The 13,647-nt window shown below is 38.4% G+C and overlaps 1 protein-coding gene across 1 annotated transcript in view; it reads left to right on the top strand.

Moving 5' to 3' along the window:
* Positions 1-13,647, top strand: part of GNAL (G protein subunit alpha L) — a 185,000-nt gene that overhangs the window by 50,042 nt on the left and 121,311 nt on the right. The gene's annotated exons all lie outside the window — the stretch shown is intronic.

The raw sequence follows: 13,647 nt of genomic DNA, 5'->3' as shown, positions 1-13,647 counted from the left end.
GAAAGGGGCGCAGGCGAACCCTTTCTCCCATGGCTCTGGCTCCCGGGGTGTCCAGGGGCATAAACTCCCAAGGACACCCCTTTTCCATGCCACAGAGAAGCGGCATTTTGCCATTTCTCTGAAGTCTGGAAAAACTCCGGATTGGGGCCACAGAGCTGCCGGTAAGGCTGCCCTGCCCTCAACCCGGAGATAAAAGAGACGGCTACAGGCTGCCCCAAAGGAGTTTTCATTCTGGGGTCATCCTTTTGGGATGATGCATATCCCTAACCCTAGTTCTGGTGTAAGCAGTCCGGAATGCATCCAGCAGATTCCACACAAGAACCAGGTAAAACAGGCTTAAAACACAAACTTACCTGTCACATTAAAAAAAATTCACTTGTTACCCTCTATTACCATGCTGCAGGAACTGTCTACTGTGCCAATTGGCTGCTGAAGCCACCATTCTGATATGAAACTACCACTACCCATTTGAATGAGGACATCATGAAGGGGTAACTGGCAAGAAGGGAACTGTGATGGGCAATTTGATGCCTGCAAGCAGAGACTCTTGCAGATCCCCCCATAGAGCATGCCCTTGCATATGCCACATTGGGAAATGCTAACCTATTATAATTGGCATAACTGGAGCGGGGGCTTATATTATTATGTATAGGTGCTAAATATAGAAATATCAGACATGCCACAACCTTGGTGGCTAAATTTTGAATAAATTTTTAAAGAGGGAAGTGGTGACTAATAGTTTTTCCTATGAATATAGGCATGCATGCAAAGTGTTATGAATTGGGTGCAAAGTTTATAATTGTTCTTACTTCCTTGTCCTTTAGAGCTTATTTTGTTTTTCTCTAGACATGCTTTTGTCATAGGTAATTTGTTATAAAATGAAATATCCTAACAAAACACTAAAATATTGTGATTGACCTTCTGTAAATTTCTGATTAGAATTAATTTTTTTAAATTGTGCGGCATGTTATATTGTATACACAGAATGCTTTTTTTTTAAAGTATGGTGCATTTCATGTCTAAACTTTTCATAGTAATACTATGAGGTACTGTAGTGGTGTTCTTTATATAACTGGATGATTTGATATTCAAAAATGAAAGTAAGTGTGTTTAGTTCAGAGACATAGCTGTATTAGTCTAGAATATCAGTATACAAAGGGATCTTATAGCACCTTTGAAATTAACTGAGCAAAAGAAGTTGTAGCATAAGCTTTCATGACCATAGAAATGCAAGAACTTGCCATAAATCCAGATGCCAACTCTGCCCACACATCTACTCAGGAAACATCATCACAGGATATAATCACATAATCCACAATGTTAGAGGCACTTTCACTTGCTCATCCTCTAAGTGATATAGGAAATCCTGTGTGAACAATGGCCTTCAGCACAATACGTTGGACAAACAGGCCAGTCTCTCCAGGTTGATTTATTGTTGTTAATTGCCTTCACGTTGATCTCAACCCATGGTGACCCTATGGATGAGGCATCTACAGGCCCCTCTGTCCTTTACTGCTCTGCCCAGCTCCTGCAAACTCATATTTGTGGTCTCTTTATTAAAGTCTATCCATCTAGCATCCTCTCTTTCTATTTCCCTCCACCTTTGCTAACATTATTGTCAGTGCCTATAATTAAAACTGAACTTGCCACCACTTTTGCATTTCTGTGGCTATTCATACAGTCCAATTATAAAGCCCCTTCCTGGACACCAGTTGACTCTGTGCATCTGAGGAAGTAGACCAAGGCCCTCGACAGACCAGCACCAAATGTCAGGCTCGGGGTAGAGTGAGGGTGTGGCATCCAGATGACGCATGCCAAAAGGAGTGCTGAAAAGTTGTGGGCCGGTGGCTGTGGCACCCTTTTCCACAGCACAAAAAGGAGCCATATCAGGGCCGCAGCAAGTGGTTGCCGCGGCCCCGATCCAGCTAGGAAAGGGGTGGCGTTCCAGCGTCCCTTAGGGGCAGTCTGTACAGTCCCAAAGTGTATGAAAGCTTATGCAACAACTAAATAAATACAGGGAAGGTTTTTATTTATTTTTATGTTTTTATTTGTGTTTAACCTCTGTATGGCTTTTAAATGATTTTATGGTATTTAATATGGAGATTTTTAATTGTTTTAAAATTTTTATTGTAAACATTTTTAATGTACTATTTTTGGAAGCTGCCTTGGGTCCTGTCTTGTGAGAAAGGTAGCATATAAATTAATTAAGTAAATAAATAAACTTCTTTTGCTCAGTCAGTCTCAAAGATTCTACAAGATTTGTTTGTATGTTGTGTTTGTTATGTATATATATCAGATATTTTATGTGTATTTCTTTTAGCTTATCCTATTCCTTGGTCCAGGATAAAATACTTATTTTTAAAAAATCCTAGTATATGCATTGGCTGTGTTTTCCTGATATCTGGTTTCACACATGGATGGATGACTGGATGCATTCACATATTTAATTAGATTTTTATCCTGGTTTTTACTGACTCTCAAAGCATCTTGCTTCATTCACAATGGCAAACAGATCATGCTCTATCGTTTCGTGTGGAAACCAAAAAGGCAAGACACAAAGGTGGAGGGAAGTGGACTGAATGGCGAGCTTGGAATCTCATAACAAGCACACAAGGTATTTTGAGCCTCTCCAAGTACATTATGACAAGAAAAGAGATGACTAGACTTTAAACAGTGTGTGGTCACTCCATTAATCTGAATGATGGAGATTATGGTAAACTTTAAAGGTTCACAAGGGATAAAACTCAATTAATTTTGCCAGTCAGTGCATCCAAACCAGCCTCTTAGACTTTTGCTGGCAAAAAGTGCAGAGTCAAACATTCACCTGTGTTAAACATGTTGGAGAATTAGATGTGTGTTATTCCTATCAGCCCAGTTAGGTCAAATGTGTGGGCAGTGAAAAAAATGAACAGCTATTCATAGTTGGCTGGACCATAATGTAGACTATGTACAGATAATAAACCATTTGAACTTTACTATTTAACTTAACAGAAAACCCATTTTTTCAAAAATAACCTGGATGCAATATCTTAAGGAGAACTAGAAGGTGCTTTAAAATTAGTTTTACAAGGACCATTTAACATAATATCATTTTATATTTCATAATTTATTTTATTTTAGGTACTCTGCTATAAGTATCAAGTTATCCCGTAGCCAGTTATCCCACAGCTATTGGTTTCTTGTCCCTGCTTCATATAGAGGAACCAGACTCCTCATCCATGAGGAAATGTGGTCTCTCAGAAATTTCTATTAGCATACTATGTTCTACAGGGGTATAAGAATTAAATCATATTTTGATTGCAAGTTGACAACATTTCTAAGTTAATGACAATTTTTTATTACAGTTCTAACCCATTGTTTTCTCATTAACTCAGAACACCCTCTCTGCTCACTCTCACTCTCTAAATCCTTATACCATTTGAATCACTCGCTCTGAATGCTGCCTATCTTTACTGCATCATTTCCATTCTTTCTGTACCACTATCTCTGCTATGACCCTTCTCCTCTGCACACTGTGGTGCTCTCATCTCTTTGCATTTAGCCATTTATGTGTCAGCAAAAAATAGGGCATGGAAGAGAGAGAATGCTGCTGGAGGGAGTTGCATAGAAAGAATTGAGGCACATGAGAGCATGTGCAAGTAGATGAAAGAGCCAGAAGAGTGGTGAGATGGAAAGAGCGGGGGGGGGGGGGGGGAGGGAAAAGAGGAGAAAGGGCAGGCGAGGGGGGGGGGGGGGGGGGGGGGGGGGGGGGGGCAGGACAGACACAGATGGATATGTGCAAGACCAGTGGAGGTTGTAGGCCTGAGAAGTGGGTGCCCAAAGAACATATTGCCCAAGCCTCCACAGTCATGGCAGTTCCACTTCTGATGTGCATTGGGAGAAAAATTTCCTAACTATTCTCTGATGGGATCTGAGCTGGCATTGACAGAGATCTTGGAATTTTGATGGGTAGTCTAATAATTTAATTGTATTTTATTGTGGAAGGGAGGGTTAGGGAGGGTTTGGAGAAGCGGGACACAAAATAATGAATAAAAAATAGTTCAGTGAAATGTTGACCTTGTGTGCAACTGTTATGAAAGAAAAAATCCATGTTGGATCTACAGGTATTTGTCAGTTAATGAAGTAGATGTGTTCGTGGGCCTTACTTCTTTACTACAAACTGAACCAGAGGTAGAAATAACATGGATGGGGATAGGTTCCTACACCACAAAAAAGAAGAGCAATTCAACATGTTTCAGCAAACTTTTCATTCAAAACTATCAATATGTGTGTGACAGATGAAACAACCAGCTCAGGAATGCCTTACATAAGTAAACAAAAATATTTTGAATCTCCTATAGACCACTTGAAAGTTTCTTCCAAAATATATCCCAAGATGATTTTTTTTTCTTTCAACACCCTCCACTTTTCTTATGATTTCCATTTTGGTAGTGAAACGTATAGAACTTTGCATTTTTAACATACCAGAGTGTCATGTTGAAGGCAGTCTAATCTGTTTTCCCTGTTTCTTTCTGTTTTCCTTTTCACACTTGCTTAGTATCCCATTGTGGAAGAAAGGTGGGATATAAATCCTAGAAATAAAGGAATAATAAATAATAAGTGATTCTGGAGGCAGCTGTTCACCTTGCCTGTTGTATGTCATCATACACCCCTACAGTAGGATCACCTAGGTTGCATCTGCTCTACAGGAATAATCCAGTTTGATGCCACTTTAACTGTCACATCACAGTGCTATGGAATTGTGGGAATTGTAGTTTGTTGTGGTACCAGAGCTCTGACAGAAAAGGCTAAATGCCTCACAGAACTACAATTCCCAGAATTTCATAGCATTGAGCCATGGAAGCTAAAGTGGTGTCAAACTGGGTTGTTTCTGCAGTTCAGATGCTTCCCTAGAATAGAATCCAATTTTTGCTAAGGTCACACTTTATTGCACTGTTTACTGCACAGACAGTGCCACAACCCAACTCCGAAGGTCAGTCTTTCTCCAGCCAGCCTTCACAGAAGACAAGTGAAGAGGGGACTGGACAGGGTTCCTGTAAAAAGGCTTTGTAAAAAAGGAGCTTCTTTGTTGAGGGTTTGTTAACATAAGTTATGCCTGTATTTAGAAAAGGTACTAAAAATAAAACTGCCGCAGAAGGAAAACTACAGTAGATTGACCTATTCTACCAGCACAATTTTTCTTTGAAAAATATTTGTATTATTCCTAAACTTTCAATAATAATTTGTTTATCCAAGCATTTTGAAGTTTTTTTATTTCTTCACAGCACTTGAGATGGTTCTTGCAACCAGGAAGGCACATAAAGTAGCTACATTTGGTTGCAAAAAGGACCAGAGTTGTAACATTATCCCAAATGGTGACAGTTTGTCAATTACAGTACTTTCATTTCCTGAGCTCATGGAACTTTTGTAAGCTCATCAGGGGAATTTTAAGACAAATTTTGGAATCAGTTGTACATAGAGTTAGTCAGGGCTATAAAAGTTCCTCCTTCATTGTAACACATCATCCATTTTTAACGTCTTGGTGGAATGATAAAATAGATTTGTTTCCTATCATTTTTGTAGCTTGCTTAGAGATGAACTACAAAATTGTAAAGTATCACAGGGTAGTATTGCATATGGATGTAACAGACTCTGGTTTATCACTGAAGGAAATTACCAAAAAAAATGTACAGAAAACAAGTACCAGTACTATCATTATTGTTTATACGAAAAACACTTAAAATAGGGAAGAGGATTAAATGTTGTATATGTGAGAAAGGGAAAGACATGAGATGTAAATTGCCATGAGGGACACCTGAGTTAATGTAGAAGAGATTAGAATATAGCCATATGCATAGTTCTGAGCATAAAATAATAGTTTTGTCCCCCAAATACTATAAACTGACAGCATTGTCAGGGGTGAACATAGCTGCTTCTGATGACATTTTTATTGGACATTGAGAGGTCATTATACTTTAAGAACAAGATGAAATCTCTTTAGCAAAATGTACAGTTTTAAAAACTTTCATATTCAAGATTTGTGATGTCATTTTCCCTCTGTAGTTTGGATAAAAGAAACTTGCCATTGTTTTCTTGTTTACATTATTCGGATAGGTTCACATAATCTAAATCAGGGAAGAGGAACCTCTGCCCATACTCACCAATCTGTGGGGTAGATTCTTGTCCCCATCACTGAGCTAAATCATATTAAGAAATTGGTTAGATGGTTTGTTCTATCCTCAGTCTGACTATTATTTATAATACTATTTACTACATATATTATTTATTATATGTATGCTGTCAAGCAGAACTTCAAAATAATTTTTAAAACAAAAGGAGAAGATTCAAAAACTTAAAAAAAAACAGAAGTCAGAACACCAAAAGTATTCACTCCGTGATAGAAAGGCACATAGGATTATAGCCTTAATGTCTTTTTAAAGCAGAGGAAGAGGAAATCAGTTAAATAAATATCAACTGGTAAAAGTTTCATAAATAAAGAATAATTAAAAAACTATAAAGACATAGAGGAAGGCTTAACAAGCAAGCTGTGGAATGCAAGCAACATAGGGAAACATACAAAAAACTTTTAAAATAGCTAGAAAAGAAAGTATTAATAAATTTGAAATTAAATAACTGAATCTTAATGATAGTGTGAAAAGGAAAATGTATCCATTGAAGACAAGACACATCTTGTCTGCTAGGACTGAGTGGAAGAGAAGATTCTGAGTAGAGCTACAATAGGTGCCATCAGTATTCAGAGGAAGAAAGCCATGGGACATAATTGGGTTACCCCCCTGCATAATGTGTAGTAAGCAAATACAAATATCACTGTGCTGGATCCAGAGCCCCGAAGGAGCTAAGGAAACAGAGAGAAAGCAAAGGTAGAACTTCCTGTTATGGAAACATTGGGAAAGTGACTGAGTAGGTAGCAGGATAATCATAGAGACCTAGGGCAGATTTTGACGAAGGTACAGTCGGCCCTTCTTATACACGGATTTTTTATACACGGATTCAAGCATACACGGTTTGAAAATGTTCCAAAAAAGTATAAATTTACCTTGATTTTCCATTTTTATAAGGGATGCCATTTTGCTATGTCATTATAGTTAATGGGACTTGAGCATACACGGATTTTGTTATACACGGGGGATCTTGGAACCAAACCCCAGCGTATAACAAGGGTCCACTGTATTTTCAATGGAGTGCTGAAAGTAAGAGAGTGATAAATTGAGAAGAATCAGAAGCAAGGCCAAAGAGACAATAGAGCAGAGGGCAAAGCCCGGGGACTTTTAGAATGGCATCTTTAAATATAGAAAGGAAAGAACTAGAGAAGAAGATATTGATCATGTGGTTGAGGGAAAATAAAGGCAGATGACAACCACAATCTGGGAGAGAATATGTTTAAGAAGTGTGAAGAATGTTATGCAAGAATGGTAGAGCAGTGAAATAAGGTGATGAGAAAAGGGCAGAGGAAGACATTTGCAAAGGCAGAGTAGAATTGAAGCCCTGAAAAAGTAGACAATCTTGGGAAGAGAGAAAGTACACAAGTGAGCTAAGGAAAGTTGTTTTGGAGGAATCAGCTATCAGAACAAAATTAACTTTCACTTTTTCTGTGAGAGAGGAGGCATTGGAGAAGACCCCTAAGAAGAGATCAAAGGCAGAAAAGGATGCTGAGAACTTCAGAAGAGAATGCTGAGGAGTTGCTGTAGATCATCAAGAGCTATCTGGATTGTTATTCTCAAATCAAAAGCTTGCATGATGTATTTTGTGCATTTTCAGTTGGCCCAATAAAGATATTCTGTTTTGTGGATTTTGGATGTTATTGTATTTTGTTGTATGGCCAACACAGCTACTCCTGGATGTTTTCTGGAGTTGAGAATACCATATATTAGCTCCAGTGGGGGAATACTAAAGAAGAGGGAGCCCAAAGGACTGGGACTTCACTGTTTAAGATTTCTATTCCTTGGGACTGTATTTGGCAGTTTTTACCTAGAATGAACCTAAAGGTTTTTCCAGGTGTAACAATACAAAGGCTTCTTGAGAAATGCAATGTTCTCTGCCTAAGACAGGGTCAGGTATCCCCACTCAGAACAGAAACAGCCTAGATCGCAAAAGAAGTTACCTTTTCTGTTGCTAATAGAGTTAAAATTTTACTGTCTAGATTTTATGACTCTTTGCATCTCAGTGCTCACATGGCCAAAGATGGGAGTGGCCTCTGCCTGCATTGGTGTCCCTGCAAACCATCTTAACTGACAAAAATAAAAATAACATCTAGACAAAATGTAGATTTGTGACTCTAACATTGCCATTTCCCCCCTTCTATATGATTTTTATCACCTTTGCCTGATGAAGAAGCCAGTGGAGCTTCGAAAGCTTGTATGATGAATTTTGTACATTTTTGGTTGGCCCAGTCAAGATATCACTGTTTTGTGGATTTGGGGTATTGCTGTGTTTTGGGTTGTTAGTTGTGTTTTTTGCTATTTTTTAAGTCACTCTGAAACATTTTTTCAGCTGAAAAGGAGGATAAACTTTCTTTAAGTAAGTACATAAATAAATATTTTTTTGACTTGATGATGGCAGACATGAAGAAAAAGAAGACTGATTTACAGGAGATGCAATCAACCAATTCATTTGCTCCTTTCCAAAAGAGGCCACAAAAACAAGAAGAACCATAGTGAATGAATTGAAGAACTGAGACTCCTAGTTGGGGTACGATGGACAAATAATTTGTTGACTTTTTCAGCAGGAAAGCTCAATGAAAAATATTCCAAAGCTAGAGAAGAAACTACCATGATAAACTATTATAGGAAAAATAAAACTGGTAGCATGATTCAAAAAAGCATGACCAGGTATCAACAGAAGAGACTTAACTGAGGCACAGGAAAAACGAGACCAGTGATAGGTATTGTACAAAATATTCAACAATAGCTTTTGGTGGTTGTCGCAAAAGCCACAATTAGATCTTTACTGTTTAGAATCTTGTCCATTTCTTTCATAGCTGTCCTTCCTAATCCTAGCTTTATAATTTCTTGAGTGTAGTCCCTGCTATGATTAATGTTTCATCCAAGGTATGGGAACTCTTTTGACTACGTATTTCAATTTTCTCATTATCAGTGATGAATTCTTGTAAATAATAATAATAATAATAATAGGACTTATTTCTATGCCGCTCGATCACTGGGAATCTGGGCGGCTTACAACAGAGAGGATAATACAAGGCAATAATAAACATGAATTAAAAAACAAATGTAACATAGCAATGCATTTAACAATAACACTAAAATAAGAGCAATTAACAATAGCAATAAATAACAAAACTACATAGTAATTATAGCAATAGTAAAATTAACAAAGCAAAATGCATAACAACAGAGCAAAACAAGTAAAAAGAAATTATATAATAATAGCAAATGCAACTCTAATGGAATGCAATACAATAATACAATACAATGCAACTCTAATACAATATAACACAATACACATAATTCCCCCTCCCCCCTTCAAATATACAACAAAAACTCCAAATATAACAATGACAAAAACTAAAAGAAATCATTAAACCATTAGTCGAACAATCAAAACAATCAACCTCCTGCTGAGTCCTCCTTTGCCTTTTGAGGCTCTGGGATGATGGTGGGTGGAATGAGGCAGTCTTAATATTTCAATACCTGTATTCCAGTCTGGTAAAATACAGCAATGCTTCTGCAGAATGCCAGGCAAAACAGATCAGAAGGAATATTGTATCTGATGTTCATGGGATAGGTGGAAGCCTGGACTCCATCTTCCAGCTTCAACCAGTCTTCCCAAAGAAGCACCCCACTCCAGATATTCCTTTGTAGATCTTCCATGGTCATTATATTTGTTTTCTTAATGTTGAACATCAAGCCTGCATTTGTACTTTCCTCCTTGACCCCTCTTCAATAATTGTTCCAAGTAGTTATTGGATTCTGCTAATATTATTGTATCGTCTGCATATCTTAGATTGTTAATATGCTTAGCTGTGATCCTTACTCCTCCTGTCTCAAAGTCTGCTCTGAGTACAGTATAGTATTTTCTGCATACAGGTTGAATAAATAGGGTGATAGTATGCAGCCTTGCCTGACCACTTTTCCAGTTGGAAACCATTCTGTTTCAGTGTACTCAGTTCTGACGGCAGCCTCTTGTTCCGAGTACAGGTTACACATCAGGACAATCAAATGTAGTGTACCCCCATTTCTTTGAGAGCATTCTTTCTACCTTACCAAGCATTAATGTCCTTTCTATTCAGTCATGTCTTCTCATGATATATACAAAGTATGAATCTCGGTTTAGTCATCTTGGCTTCTAGGGAGAGTTCAGACTTGATTTCTTGTAGGACCAATTCATTTGTCTTTTTAGCAGCCAAGAGTATCCATAGAACTCTTCTCCAGCACCACAGGTCAAATGAGTTCATTTTCTTCCTATCAGCTATCTTCACTGACCAGCTTTCACAACCATACATAGAAGAAGGAAATATTTCCCATTAACATGGATAGTCCTTACTTTAATATTTAATTATATGTCTTCAAACTTCATTAAATTTTGTCTAGTTCCTTCATGGCTAACCTGCCAAGTCCTGTTCTTTTGATTTCTTTACTGTAGTCTACATTCTGATTAATGACAGAATTAAGAAATGGACAATCTTAAGATATGGACTATTTCATGTCTTCATGATCCACCTTGCTGTTGTTAACTGCCATTAAATCAATATCAGTGTATCAATGTCATCATCATCTGCTTTAAAGTTATGTAAATAATATGTGGTCATTATTTTTGTTTTCTTTATGTTCAGCTGTAAACCTGTCTTTGCACTTTATTCCTTGTTTTTTTCAGGAATCTTCCCAAATACGTGTTATTTTCTGCTAGTACTGTGGTGTCATCTTCATATCTTAAATTGTTGATGTTCTTTCCTCCAGTTTTCACACCTCTTTCCTCGGAGTCTAATCCTGCTTTACATATGATATGTTCAGTGCACAAGTTTCATAGAATCATAGAGTTGGAAGAGACCACAAGGGCCATCCAGTCCAACCCCCCTGCCATGCAGGAAATCTAAATCAAAGCATCCCAGACAGATTCATCTAGCCTCTGTTTAAAGACCTCTAAGGAAGGAGACTCCACTACACTCCAAGGAAGTTTGTTCCACTGTTGAACAGCCCTTAATGTCAGGAAGTTCCTCCTAATGTTGAGGTGGAATCTCTTTCCCTGTAGCTTGCATCCATTGCTCCGGGTCCTAGTCTCTGGAGCAGCAAAAAACAAGTTAGATCCCTCTTCAATATGACATCCCTTCAAGTATTTAAACAGGGCTGTCATATCACCCCTTAACCTTCTCCAGGCTAACAGATAGGGTGATAAATGCAGCCTTGGCTGCCCCCACTACCAATTGGAAACCAATCTGTTTGTCTGTATTCTGTCCTAACAGTAGCCTCTTGTTCTGAGAACAAGTTACACATCAGGACAATAAACTGATGTGGCACACCCATTTTTTTAAGAGTGATCCATAGCTTTTCATTATCTATACAATCAAAGGTTTTGCTTTAATCTATAAAGCACAGTCTGATTTTCTTCTGAAATTCTTTGGTGCGCTCCATTATCCAATATATCTGTAATATGATCACTAGTGCATTTTCCTTTCCTGAACCCAGGTAGGACATCTGATATTTCTTGCTCCATATATGGTAAAAGTCTTTGTTGAAGAATTTTTAACATCATCTTGCTTGCATGGAAAATTAAAGCAATAGTGTTGTGGTTACTATAATCCCTGGTATCTCCTTTTGGAGAATTGAAATATAAACTGTTTCCTGTCTCTGGGCCATTGTTTAGTTTTCCATATTTTTGACAGATATTAGTTAGAACTAGAATAGAGTCTGTCTCTATAGCTTGTAACAGCTAAATTGGTATACCATCTGTTCCTGGTTATTTATTTATCCAAAGTGCTGTGACTGCAGCTTCCACTTCACATTATAAAATTATAGGTTCATTTTTAGATAGGTCTTCCTTGAATTAATCTGTCATCCTTTCATCTCTTTTATATAGGTCTTCTGTGTATTGTTTCAGTCATAATTTTATTTGTACTTTGTCACGTAATATGTTTTCCTGCTGGTTGCATAGCATCCCCATTCTTGGTTTGAATTTCCCTTTTACTTCTTGGTCATGTGAAAGAGGTTTCTTGTTCTTCCTTTTTGTCATCATCTTTTATTTCTCTTCACTGATTATTACAGTAGTTCTCTTTGTCCCTGTGCAGAAGCCACTGAGCAGTTGCTTTGAGGGTTCTGGCACTATTTATGTCACCTATTATTTTTGCTTCTCCTCCATCCTTAGATGCTGGAAGAGTTTTATCTGGCATCTGATTTACTAATTAAAATATCCCAAAGTAAAGATCTTAACTTTATGTTATTTGAGAATCCACTGTAATTCTCATGTTACATTACAGTGTGTCCTCACCTTACGTGGGGATCTGTTCCATCCCCACCCCGCCCCCCAGTGTAAGGTAAAACCCGTGTGTGCTCAAATGTCATTCATTCACATTATTAGGACTCGCTGTCCATGTGACCACAAGTCTGTGTATGGCGAGCCCATGTACGACGCAGGTGCGCTGTATATTCATGGAGGGGGGAGTATGGTAAAATTTAGTTTTCTCTTTGTTTGTGAGCCAAATTGTATCTTGCTGCTTCAATACTTCTTCATGTTATGAAAAAGTTTTGTTTAAGTTTGGAACTCTGTTTGTATTTCTGCATTTGTGTATCCCTTTTAAGATAGGTAACCATTTGTCAGACATTGTTACTCATTGCTCCAGGTGATAAGCTGTATATCTGCAGCCTTTCAGTGAAGTATCAGGAACTGCTGGCCACTGTGTGTCATAACAATGATTCAGCCTCTCAGGGAAGAACCTTCTGTCTCTGAATTGATTCCTCCTGCTAAAGCTGGTTGATGGCTTTTCCTGGATGAAGACGCAGGTTTCCTGCTTCAGAGATGTTTTGCTTGCACAACAGCCTCACCATGAGCTCTTGCATATCTTTATGACTGATCATGCTCTTCAGTCCTGCCTCCAAATTTTCTATCTGATCATGACTGCTCTTTAGCCCTGCCTACTGGTTTGTCCTCTGGTCCTTCTGCCTCCTTGCTTGACCTCACATTCTAGTGGCCCTTCAGTCCTAATGCCCATCTTGCTGAAGACTGCTGCCCAGCTCTGATTATAAGATGTCCAGTTGTCCCTTGCTATCCTCAGGGAATCCATCCCTCTCCCCTACAGATAGCAAAAAACGTAGGACCTTAAGTCTCGTTCTTTTCAATGGGTGTGCACGCCTGCTCATACCACTGCATGCACGCACAGCCATTGAAAAAGCTGGAGGTTGCCGTCCACAGAAGCTCAAACCGCAGGTGGCATGGGCACACAGTATGCCAAATCCATTAAACAAATCCCTGTGTGTGGCACTGTTTATTAATATCGTTAACTGCCATTAAGTTGATTTTGACTTATGGCACCCTAAAAATGAGAGACCTCCAAATCACCCTACAGTCAACAGCCCTGCTCAGGTCCTGCAGACTGAGGGTGGTGACTTCCTTGATTGATTCTTTTCATCTGCAATGTGATTTTCCTACTGCCTTCCACTTTACCTTGCACTATCATCTTTTCTGATGAGTATGTCTTCT

Source organism: Sceloporus undulatus, chromosome 4 (assembly GCF_019175285.1).
Source record: "Sceloporus undulatus isolate JIND9_A2432 ecotype Alabama chromosome 4, SceUnd_v1.1, whole genome shotgun sequence".
In the NCBI taxonomy this organism is placed as follows: Eukaryota; Metazoa; Chordata; class Lepidosauria; order Squamata; family Phrynosomatidae; genus Sceloporus; species Sceloporus undulatus.
Note: the sequence above shows the minus strand (reverse complement) of the source record. Positions and strands in the feature narration are given on the sequence as shown.